This window comes from Choristoneura fumiferana, chromosome 2 (genome assembly GCF_025370935.1).
Source record: "Choristoneura fumiferana chromosome 2, NRCan_CFum_1, whole genome shotgun sequence".
Taxonomy (NCBI): Eukaryota; Metazoa; Arthropoda; class Insecta; order Lepidoptera; family Tortricidae; genus Choristoneura; species Choristoneura fumiferana.
The window spans coordinates 753,664-765,579 of record NC_133473.1 but is presented as its reverse complement, the minus strand read 5'-3'; positions in this window follow the sequence as shown (position 1 = coordinate 765,579).

The following is an 11,916-nucleotide window of genomic DNA, read 5'->3' as shown; positions in this document are numbered from 1 at the left end:
GCTGTCGGCTCTAAAGTTGTCATTGTTTAAAATTTTGTCGAAATTTTCTGAATGCATGTAAAAAATGTACTATTTTCGAAATATGAAACAGCCGTCTGCAATAGTTAGGTGAATCAACCTTTAAGTGTTACCTAGTTGGTTGCCATGGCTAATGGCTATATTGTCTCCTGGATTATCAACAAAAATACGATTTTAGGGTAAATTGAAAATACAAACTGAAATAAAGATGCACAGAAAAAACAGAAAAATAAGACCATCACTGGGAATCGAACCCAGGTCCTCGGTAATCCGTACCGCGTGCTATACCGCTACACCACTGATGGTCAACGGTACCGACACGAATTTCCCCTATGCACCTCATATCTCAGCTTGTTTGTTTCTTACTTAGTCACTTAAGCAGTGACGCTAGCGACATCTATGCCGTAGCCCTCATCAATTAATCATCCTCATTAATTCAATTTAGGTTTTACGGGATGACCGTAAAAGTAAAAATTTGGAATTGAAATAAAAAATACAAAAAGATTCCAAAAAATCAATCTTGATTTTAGGGTAGGTACAAATCCATCAAAAGTTGGGAGTTGTGTCAGTCAGTTATTTTATATTAAAAATATTTTTCTAAGCAACTGTCTCTTAGGTCACGGGATAGAATAACAACTCTTAAAAAGTCGACTGACGCTTCGTTTGTTATACTCCTTTTACATGTACAACAGCATGATGTTTTGCATGTGTCAACATGGGCAGACTGTAAACCAGCGCTGGCAGCTTCCGCGCAAGCGCAGCATTAGCTGAGTTTGCTCCTTTTGCCGCAGGACAGACTACTATCTTGTATTGGTTATATTGTTGTCTTGCATTGTTTGTACTGTTGGCAATTAAATATTTTCTTTCTTTCTTTCTTTCTTTCTTTTACGAAAAATTGCCATGTTTTAGTCATGTTAGCGCTTTTAGCAAAAGATTTACACAACAAAATTTTCAAAGCGACTCAGAACTCTTATAATTTATACATACGAAACCCTTTGTATCGCAAAATAATCACAAAGCGTTTAAACGCTAGCAACTAGCGTCACAAACTTCACGGTAATGAGAATGTCTCGAGTACCTAACAGAATAACTGTGGCGATAAATCTTCGAGTTTAACTTACGAACTTTGAGCTTGTTGTTAACTTTTAATTTTATGTTGATACGCTCTTTGCAAGTTTTGAACGGGTTTCAACTTTGCTTTGTTCCTGGAGGAACTTTACGTTGTACCTTAAATGAATAAGGAACATTTTGCAATTGAAACTAAATTGTATTTTATGTTACTGACTAAGGATCGTTGAAGTGGCATTGGGCAGGCTTTAAAGCAAGGAGAACAGATGGCCGTGGGGGCCGAAAAGTTTTCGAATGTAGACCGCGGATCGGCAAGCGCAGGAATACAGCAATTGAGATGTACGGATGACCTGGTTAAAGCCACGGGTTCTAGGTGGATGCAAGCCAACTTCCAACCGAAGCAACTGGAGATCTATGGGGAAGGCCTATGTCCAACATAATAATAATAATATATAAATGTTGCAGGTGGTAGGACCTTGTGCAAGGTTGCACTGTTCTGTTTCGGCTTGGAGAGTAAGTCAGCCGGTGAAATTACTGGCACTTGAGGTAACGCATCTGCAATCCCCTGGTGTTGCAGCTGTCTATGGGCGGTGGTGATCTCTTAACATCAGGAGACCCACTTGCTAAAAAAAACCAGTAGACCCCACGGCTGGTATCACGATGATGGAACCGAGCCAGTATACAAGTCCAACACGTGCCCATCTGTTCTTGAGCTCCCTTTTAAAAACAAATCATATCAAAATGAGCATTACCCCAACAAAGTAACTACGAAGTCCGCTAAGAACTGGAGAGCGTGCTTCGACGCTGTCTAATTATGTTTTCCATTAAAACCTGGAAGTGCAGTGTTATTACGATCGCAAGAAGAGCCAGTTATTTAATATTTATTCAGCCCTTGAGAAAAACAAGATGAATTGCGATCATAAAACACCTACGACGGGAGATACCAATACTGCTCAATTAAGATAAATACGATTCGTACCATCACCATACCGCACTTCAACCGTCTGGTACAGTATTACAGTCATGGTACAGTTCAAGAAACTAAATAATTTCGCTGTTGTTATTGGGTTATCTGTGAGAGAAATGACTATGGATTGGATTTTGATAAAGTTTCAAAATAGCTTTTTTATAAATGAGCATGCGGGTCACCTGATGGGAAGCAATCACCGCCAGGTGATGACAAACGAATGATGTGCTTAAATAAAATGCATTCATGTCAATGTTCCTACAAATTTCCACCAAAACAAAACCGTCACACGAAATTAAAACATGGCGACGTTTAAAACTTGCACGATTTTCACCCAATTTCTGTATACAGAGTATCAATATCGTTTAGCCACGTAAGATTCGTAGGTACTGTGGGGACTGTAACTTGGTGAGAGCTTAGGTACTGGGGATCAACGCGCGTGACTTTAAACTGTTAAGAAATAACAAGGCTAATGTTCCGCTGATTCAGATTTATTGTAGAACTTAAAAATACATTTACATAGAATGGCACCAGCCGCTTAGGCTGTCGGGAGCAATCTGCTCTCCGGCATGTATACCGCTGTCAATCTAACCTGCCAGGTGGTCAGTTTTACCACCTGCCAGCGGTATACAGCCTTGTTCCTACAGTACATTGCCTGCTCCTTTTTTAAGTACTCCGTGATTGCGAACCACTCTTGAATATTAACAGCTACTTGTGAATGAAGATGGAAGTTATTTAACGGGTAGCATTTTGTTTATTGAAGCTGCAATGTAAATTTAAATTATGCTTGAAAGCTATTTCTTGCCGAGCTTCATGAACGATTAAAAGTGAATAAACAACCATAGGAAACTTTTCATAAAATCACTAACTTTAAAGAACGTAAATCGACATTTTAAGTTTATCCATACTATAATATTATAAATGTGAAAGTGTATGTGTGTTAGTATTTTTGTCCGTACTTCACGTCGAAACGGAGCGACGGATCGACGTGATTTTTGGCGTAGAGATAGTTTATGGGCTAGAGACTTACATAGGCCACTTTTTATCCCGGAAAATGCACAGTTCCCGAGGGAGCAGCGGCAAAAGCGGACGTGAAAGACGGACAAACACACAAACATACACACTTTTGCATTAGTAAGGATATAGTATCTTATGTAGTTGAAATGAAAAATGAATAATATTATTTTTGGCATTCTTTCACAGGTTTTTGTACATAGCCCTTCGAAACAGTTTTCACAGTTTGTCTGCAGGATAGAGTCTCTATAAGAACATACTTAAGTATGAAATAAGTACATTATGTAATTTAGAATTGTATAAATAATTACATTGTTACAGCTATGTTAAATAACACATAAGGTAGTCTTTTATTTAATGTTCTATCGCCGAAGTAGTTGGTCACTCGGGGCACTTCATATTTACCTGAGGACACCGACCTAGTACTGTGACCATGGTTGATTAATACTAAGCTATGCTCCAGATTATTTGAATATTTCTTAGTGTGCATTGCAGTAAGTATATTATATCTGTACAGCGGTCCGTGTGTCACCGACGGTGCTGGCTGAAAATCAGCGCTGGTATAAAATATTTTTACTGAAAAAATCTTTTGCACAGCGTTACTTATAACGTAGCAGTAAACATGGACATTCCATTTTCGAGTACAATTTAGAGCAATTCCTCAAAACGCTCGCAAACTAGTCTAGGGATAGTAAGAGTGGTTTGAGGGTTGTTGAGATGAAAAATGTTGTCCAATATTCTTTCAAGATCAGTCCCAAGAGTGGAAGCTAAGAGGTCTTGGAAACGGCTATAGTAAACTAAGGCGATGTTTCCACCAAAGATGTGCGAGGAATATGTTTTTCATAAAAAATATTTTTTTTAACAAAAAAGTAAAACCGACTCCAAAAAAATAAAAAAATATCAAAAAATGGAACCGACTACAATACCCTTGAAAATATTTTTCTAGGTATGTACTAGCTCGAAGTCGGTGCCTCAGCACGAGCCAGCAGGAGTGGGACAATAGTCGTCTACCTCACCTACATACTATGGGTTTCAATCCTTCCTGCTGGGTCGTGCTGAGTCAACGACTTCGAGCTAGTACCTACCTAGAAAAATATTTTCAAAGGTATTGTAGTCGATTCCATTTTTTTTATTTTTTTGGAGTCGTTTTACTATTTTGTTAAAATTTTTCATTATTTTTCACTTTTTAGTGATTCATAGCCAAAGTACATTATATTCCCTAGGATCCCATCATCAGATCTTGACTTGGTGCCAATGGGACCACCTCAGAAGAATACTCTGTCGAATAAAAAAAGAATTTTTGAAATTGGTCCACAGAGTAAGTAAGTAATCGGTGAACATACATAAAAAAAAGATACAAACACTGGAACATAGAACCTCCTCCTTTTTTGAAGTTGGTCGGTTCCCTTTCACGTAAAAATGTGCATCGGAATCGGTCGGTACGCTGCCACAGACAGACAAAGGCGTCAAACATAACACCCTTCTTTTTGCGTCGGGAGTTAAAATAATACATACATTTACAATAACGTAGGTCCAACTTCGAGAAAGAGATCACTCGTCGAATCCGACTCGGCTGGGCAGCGTTCAGGAAGCTTCGCAGTGTCTTTTCGTCCAAATTACCGCAGTGTTGAAGTCAAAAGTCTTTGACCAGTGTGTGTTGCCAGTTGTCAGTAATGACATACGGATCTGAGACGTGGGCGCTAACGATGGACCTCATGAGGAAGCTCAAAGTCACTCAGAGGGACTATGCAGAGGGATATACTCGGGGTTTCTCTGCTGGATATAATCAGAAAATTGATGATAATCCGCAGTAGAACTAAAGTTACCGACATAGCTGAAGTGGCTGTGGGTACATTGCTCACAGGATTGATGGCCGATGGGGTCAGAAGGTTCTCGAATGGCGTCCGCGGACCGGGAGACGAGCTTTCGGTCTCCAACAAGATGGAGCGACGACCTGGTTAACACAAAATTTCAAAATTTCACATTTAACACTAGCCTTTAACCGAGGCTTCGCACGCGCATTAGATCTAGCAAGGATCTATATAGCAGTTGAATTTAATTTCTAGGATTTCGAAAAAAAACCGGTGGAAAAAAATTAGTATACACATGCACACACATATCGCCACTAATTTGAAGAAATCTCGTATATCAAATCAATACGTTAACAAAATTGACCTTTGAAATAATGCTCATAAAGTTCAATTAGAAAAGTATCAGGTTTGAGGTACGAGCTTTTTTCAAAATAGTGACGATATACTTCCATACGTTCGCAGTTACAATATTAGGTTTGGGATGTACGCCCTTACCACTTACCTATGTCTTTGACGTAAAGTAAAAGACAAACGTTCATTTTGTCCCGCGGAATAAAGGAATAAGTCTCTTAGTCAGTGCGAGGCACAAAATTGAATACGAAGCACTTAATAGTGTTAACGCGGCATTATGAGTGCGCGGAGTAGGTAACGTGTGAAGACGGCTTTATGTTACAAGTTGACAGCACAAAAAATAGGTTAGTTCTGAAATTTGTGAAGATGTTTGTTATTCAATCATGCATTAACGTTCGAACCGACTTACATGAGGTCCCGGGGATTGATATAGGATAATGTTTATTCTAAAAAATATGTTTAGTTCCCGCGGGATAGTGATAAACAGTTACTGCAAACAATTTTGTTTGCTGACGAATTCGCGGCCAAAACGGCTAGTTTAACGATAATTGCAAGACAAAGTTTCACCCAAAAATCTAAATTGATTTTTAATTAAGGGGCTACCCGAGGTTTTCATCGATTTTCGACAAGTTTTGAATCGTATCCTACTTTTGCACTACAGATAGAATTATAAGTCAAACGGTTACCGGTTTTTCAATCTATTATTTCCATTTTTTGTCTGCCGAATTTTGAAAAAAATGAATACTTAATTTAGTATGATATTTTTAAACATTGTCTAAAAAACACTTATTTCGTATCTCTATTGACGTGAAAGATCTAACATATACGAAATCTTGTTAAAGCAATGATTTGTAACCTCTGTAGTAATAGTTTAAATATCTATGGTTAAAGGAAGAAGATTTGATGCTGTTACATTTAAACTTGTCACTTGAATGATTTGTGTTGTGTATGAGAGTCATAAATATAAATCCACGGTAATCCATTGCATATTATTTAACAAATCTACATATTTGGGTTCGTCTTTGACGTCTCTAAAAACTGGTCGAGGGATTTCATTTGAAACTAAATAACCCAAAAGTTATGGCCAAAAAACCAGTTTTTTGGCCTAAAATTGTTCAACTTTGATCCCAAATATCTCTAAGACAATGAACTTTGAAGTAAATATGGGATACTACATTGCTGAAAGCCGTTGTTGTTAATATAATAAGCTACAAACAACATTACAAAACTAAGGAATTCAGATCGAAGGTCATTGAGGCATGGGGTCCCCTTAAAATATAACTAAATCAGATTCTTAAACTTCAAAAGTTAAAGTATTCTTGTTTAAGGCAATAAATTTTTAGTAATTTTCCATTCATTTCTTGTCAAGTAAAGAAAGTAAACTACATATGAACCAGATAATTATTCTAACGTGTTGTTTTCCCGTAAAAAAAACTCAAATGATTAAATTTGAGCTCTAAAGTATTAACGTCCATAATATTTTATTTTGCTAAGAATTCCGGAACTACAAGAATTCAAACTTCAAGAAAAAAAATCAAGAAATAACAAACAGGGGCATTATTTTGCATTTTCAGCCTTTAAGAGCCCGGGACAGGCGATATTTATACTTGTCCCAACGCCAGCCGAAAAAACTTACAAGGTCAACCTTTCGCATGTCTCTCAACGTCATTCTAAAACATGATACAACAAGTTTTATTGTCTTGAGTGACCACTGACAGCCCATACTTTGAAAGTTTACACTAAGAGCAAATGTTAAACAAGTGCATCAGACAAAATATATACCTACTTCTTCAATGACAGTTTTTTCGCCTGCCGTTGTAACAGAGTTTAGCGAAAGAATTATTTTCGGGTCGTCTTTTCGAGAAAATTTAAAGTTCATTTGACTTTGTCAATAGAAGCCACTCCACTCTTCCCTGCCTCGTGTATTTACGTATGAGTTTGCTTATACACAGGAAATTAAAAGCCGCCCTTTGGCAACGGCAAAGTTTGCTGAGCAAGGGGCTGATTTAACATGTTTAACATCATAATCTGCTCCACACACGGTCCAAATTAACAGGAATAAGAGCGCTATTTATTTAATAACAACATCTTATTGTCAAAGACTTCCAGAAAGTTCGAGATAATCATCTGAAGAGAAGATCTCAAACTTAGAAATACTTTTCTCTTACGGCCACGTATGAACGGCAGACGCGGGCGAAATCAAACTCAAAACATTTATTTTATGCTCTGTAAGTACGAGTACGCTGCAAAAGTATCTTTTAGCGGTTTCGTACCCTAAAGAAGGAACAGAATGCTTATTCATAGAATTACTTGTGAGTCTGTCTATCCGTGCGTCTATCACAGCTAATTTGTTTTTTTTTTTCTTGGGAGGAGGTTACATCGTGTTAGTTTTGTTTTTTCGAAAAACGGTAAAGCGCAACTGACAAATACAAATTACGATTACAGAATTTAGTTAGAATTAGAAATCAAAAAGAGCAGAACTTAAAACGAAAAAAAAATCAGTTGCGGTGTCTGCGGTTTTTAAATAAATAATAGCCAACATCTTGTATAACACATAATGTATACTTTTTTTTTTTTTATGTAGCCTGTATTACGTCCCACTGCTGGGAAAAGGCCTTCCCTTTTCTCCGCCACTCTTCCCTGTCCTGGGCATGCACCTGCCAATCGAGCTGAAAAGCGCTCAGGTCGTCCCGCCATCTCCTCTTGGGTCTGCCTCTGCTCCTATGCCCAATAAAAATATGCTAAAGCGTGCCAAAATACAAAAATCGAAAAGTGTAGGTAATTAAGATCTTTTTGTATTTTTTATTTCAATTCCAATTTTTTTGTTAATTTTCCGTGATAGTAACAAAAAATTTGGAATTGAAATAAAAAATACAAAAAGATTCCAAAAAAAAACAATCTTAATTTGATTGCTTAATAACGACATCTCTTGTCCGGGTGAGCAGTTAGTTCCAATGGGGTGCTGAAAGTTTCTCGATGAGGGCTACAGCATAGATGTCGCTAGTGTCGCTGCTTAAGTGACTAAATAAGAAAACAAACCAGCAAATTCGTGTCTGTATCACTATCCAGTGGTGGTGTAGTGGTGAAGCACGTGGCACGGAATGCCGAGGACCTGGGTTCGATTCCCAGTACTGGTCTTATTTTTCTGGTTTTTCTATGCATCTATATTTCAGTTTGTATTTTCGATGTAGGTAATTTCCGTGTTCGAGAGTGATGCTTGATTAACACCGGTAGCTGTTTCATAGCTACATGTTAGCACACCCATCAGCTGCCGTGAAAAGCGCCATTGCATGCCGGGCTGGCGTTAGATGCCAAGTGTGTACACTCAGACCAATTATTAGAAACGCCTTGTAGCTAGTAAAACTTTGTTAAGCTACTTTTAGGGTTCCGTAGTCAACTAGGGAACCTTATAATTTCGCCATGTCTGTCCGTCCGCGTCTAAGCTCAGAGACCGTTAGTACTAGAAAGCTGTAATTTGGCAGGAATATACATATACGTCACGCCGACAAATTTAATGGAAAATAAAAAAAAAAATTTAGTGTGCCTTCCATAGACGTAAAGTGGGGGTGTTCTTTTTTCTCGACTAATCCTATAGTGTCGTATCCTATAGTATCGTTAGATTAGGTCTTTTAAAACCATTGGGGAGTTGCTAGCTAAGACGATTTTTCTATTCAGTGATTTTTTGCGAAATATTCAACTTTAAAGTGAACATTTTCATTAAAATCGTGGGTCTCTCCCCCCCAATCTAAACTGTTGTGTGGAAAAATTTGAAAAAAATTCAGTATGGTAGTAAATATACCAAATTTACAAGGAAAATTATAGCGGCTAAGATTGCTTGAGAATTATTAGTAGATAGCAGCCTAAGGTATAAAACATACCTAAACTTGGTAGATTCCGTACACAACAGGAAATCCTTAGAAAATTATTATTTGTTTTTTCGTGATGGCTACGGACCCCTAACCTGGGCGTGTGCGACACGCTCTTGGCCAGCTTTTACTCGTAATTCATTTTGAAAGGAAATTTAAACTTTGAACCCAGCATTTTCCGACATAACTGTACTCGGAAGCAATTTCAAGTTTCCGCTGACTATCTTAGTTGCCAGCTAATTTATCGGCAAGTAACGCGGCCCTGGCTCCTTATGGCACAGACTTTGATAGAAAATATACGCGTTGGGCACAGGACTTAGGTAAAGTGGGTCAGAGGGTTGACCATTCTTGAAGAAAGACTTATAAGGTGTTGTGAAGTTAAGTAAAATCTAGGAATTTCAACACGACTGCCGAATGTAATGATTAATCCGACCAATACACACACACACAAACATCACGCCTGTATTCCCAAATGGGGTAGGCAGACCACACGAAACGTTACCGCTTCGGAGCCACTTTTAGCAATTTTAGCTTTAAATTTTGTCAAAAAAGCGGCTAAGTGCGAGTCGGACACGCCCACGAAGGGTTCCGTAGCAGCAAGTAAAATTATATAAAAGTTCTTTGTTGATTGAATGAAAGGTAAATTGCAAGGTTTACAATTTATGACGTAGTAAAAAAAAATACTTACTAGATCTCGTTCAAACTAATTATCGGTGGAAGTTTGCATGGTAATGTACATCACATATTTTTTTTAAATTTTATCTTTCTCTTATTTTAGAAGTTACAGGGGGGTGGATGGGACACATATTATTATGGAATTTGGAAGTGTCTCTCGCGCAAACTATTCAGTTTAGAAAAATATATATTTGAAGCCTCAATATAATTTTTGAAGAACTATCCATAGATAAGCTCACACGCGTGGGTTTGATGAAAAAAAAAATGTTGAGTTTCAGTTCTAAGTATAGGGAACCTCCAAAATTTATTGTTGTTTTTTCTTGTGTGAAAATCTTAATGCGGTTCACAGAATACATCTACTCACCAAATTTTAACAGTATAGTTCTTATAGTTTCGGAAAAAAGTGGCTGTGACATACGGACGGACAGACAGACAGAGAGACATGACGAATCCAAGGGTTCCGTTTTTTGCCATTTGGCTACGGAACCCTAAAAAGGTACGATAGTGACTGGTTGCTAGCCTGTCGCCTACGGTATACCCTAACCTATATCCTCAGTCGCCTCTTACGACATCCACGGAAGAAATGGAGAGGTCTAATTCTAACCCTACTATAACCTACTTATAATTATTATAAATGCGAAAGTTTGTGAGTGAGTATGTTTTTTACGGTGGACAGACCTCATCAAATCTGTGACGCACTCTAATATAAACGATTGCTCCCACTCTGCCAGACATCGGGCTACTTGGCGACGCGTCGCGACAGCAGCAGTGGCACAGGAATCGATCGACCAAAGCATGACCACGACCACTCTGTCAAGAGTGAACGACTAAGAAGAAGAGATGTTTGTTACTCCTTCACGCTAAAACGGCTGGAGGGATTTTGATGAAATTTGGTATGTAGATACCTGACATCGGGAATAAAACATAGGCTTCTTTTTATTTCGATATTCCCACGGGATAGAGATAAAATCTCTAAATAACAACCGCTGGGCTTACAGTCATGAAATTTGGTATGTATGTAAGTAGTTGGACGTCTGGAATAACACATAGGCTACTTTTTATCTCGGTGTCTCCACGGGATAAGGATCGAACTAATAAGAGCTTAGAGTCATGAAATTTGGTTTGTAGATAGATGGACATTTGGAATAACACAGGCTACTTTTTATCTCGATATTCCCACGGGATAGGGATAAAATCTCAAAATAACAACCGCCGGGTTCATAGTCATGAAATTTGGCATGGGTGTTTTAAATTAACGTCAGTGAAAACCACGATTTAATTTTAGAGAATTCCCACGAGAATTTAATAAGATCCCGGAATTTTAATAAAACTGCTGTGTCTAATGATTTACGCGTGCGAAGCCGCGGGTAAACGCTAGTTTTACCTATAAAAGCAATTCGTGCAACTTACCAAGTAGATCACGTTTTAAACACACCGTTCCAAACCCAATTCAAAATTTCCCGCAAAAAAACCGAGTAAATATAGGTTGCCATTAATCACAGATTTCCATCTCGATCGAGCGAGATAAAAGTTGGCGAATGGATAGCGTAAAACAGACCGGATCCCGAGTAATAACCGTCTATGTGCCCACTTTCCTCAATCTGGGATGCTACTCAAAGTTCGTAGCGTGTCGCCCTCGCACTCTCGTTGAATGCTATTAGTGTGAGCGGGACGGTGCGATACGAAGTTTGAAAATGGAATATCGTAGATTAAAGCCCAGCACACACGGTGAAACGCGACTGCAACTTCTAGTTACTTTTGAGTTTCATTTGAGTTTATGCCATAGACTCCTTTGAGAGACCACACATGACGCAAGCAGTTTGAAACCGGTTTGAAACGCGTTGCAAATCAATCGCATTGAAACCAAAGTACAGGAAACTCGTGTTTGCGTTTCATCGACTTGACGTCTTTTCGGTGCAATAAAATAGCTGACAACGAAGATAAAAATACGATAATGCTTTGGCAGCCACAAACATACGGCAGTTGATATTCTTCTCAATGTAGGGATGTATTCACACAATTCTTCATTTACACCACCTTTGTCGAAGATACAAATACAGAACCACAACTTCTTCATTACTTGAACTAGATGTTTTGTAGACGTCTGTTCATAAAACAGAAATGATTGTGAATCATTTTATAATAA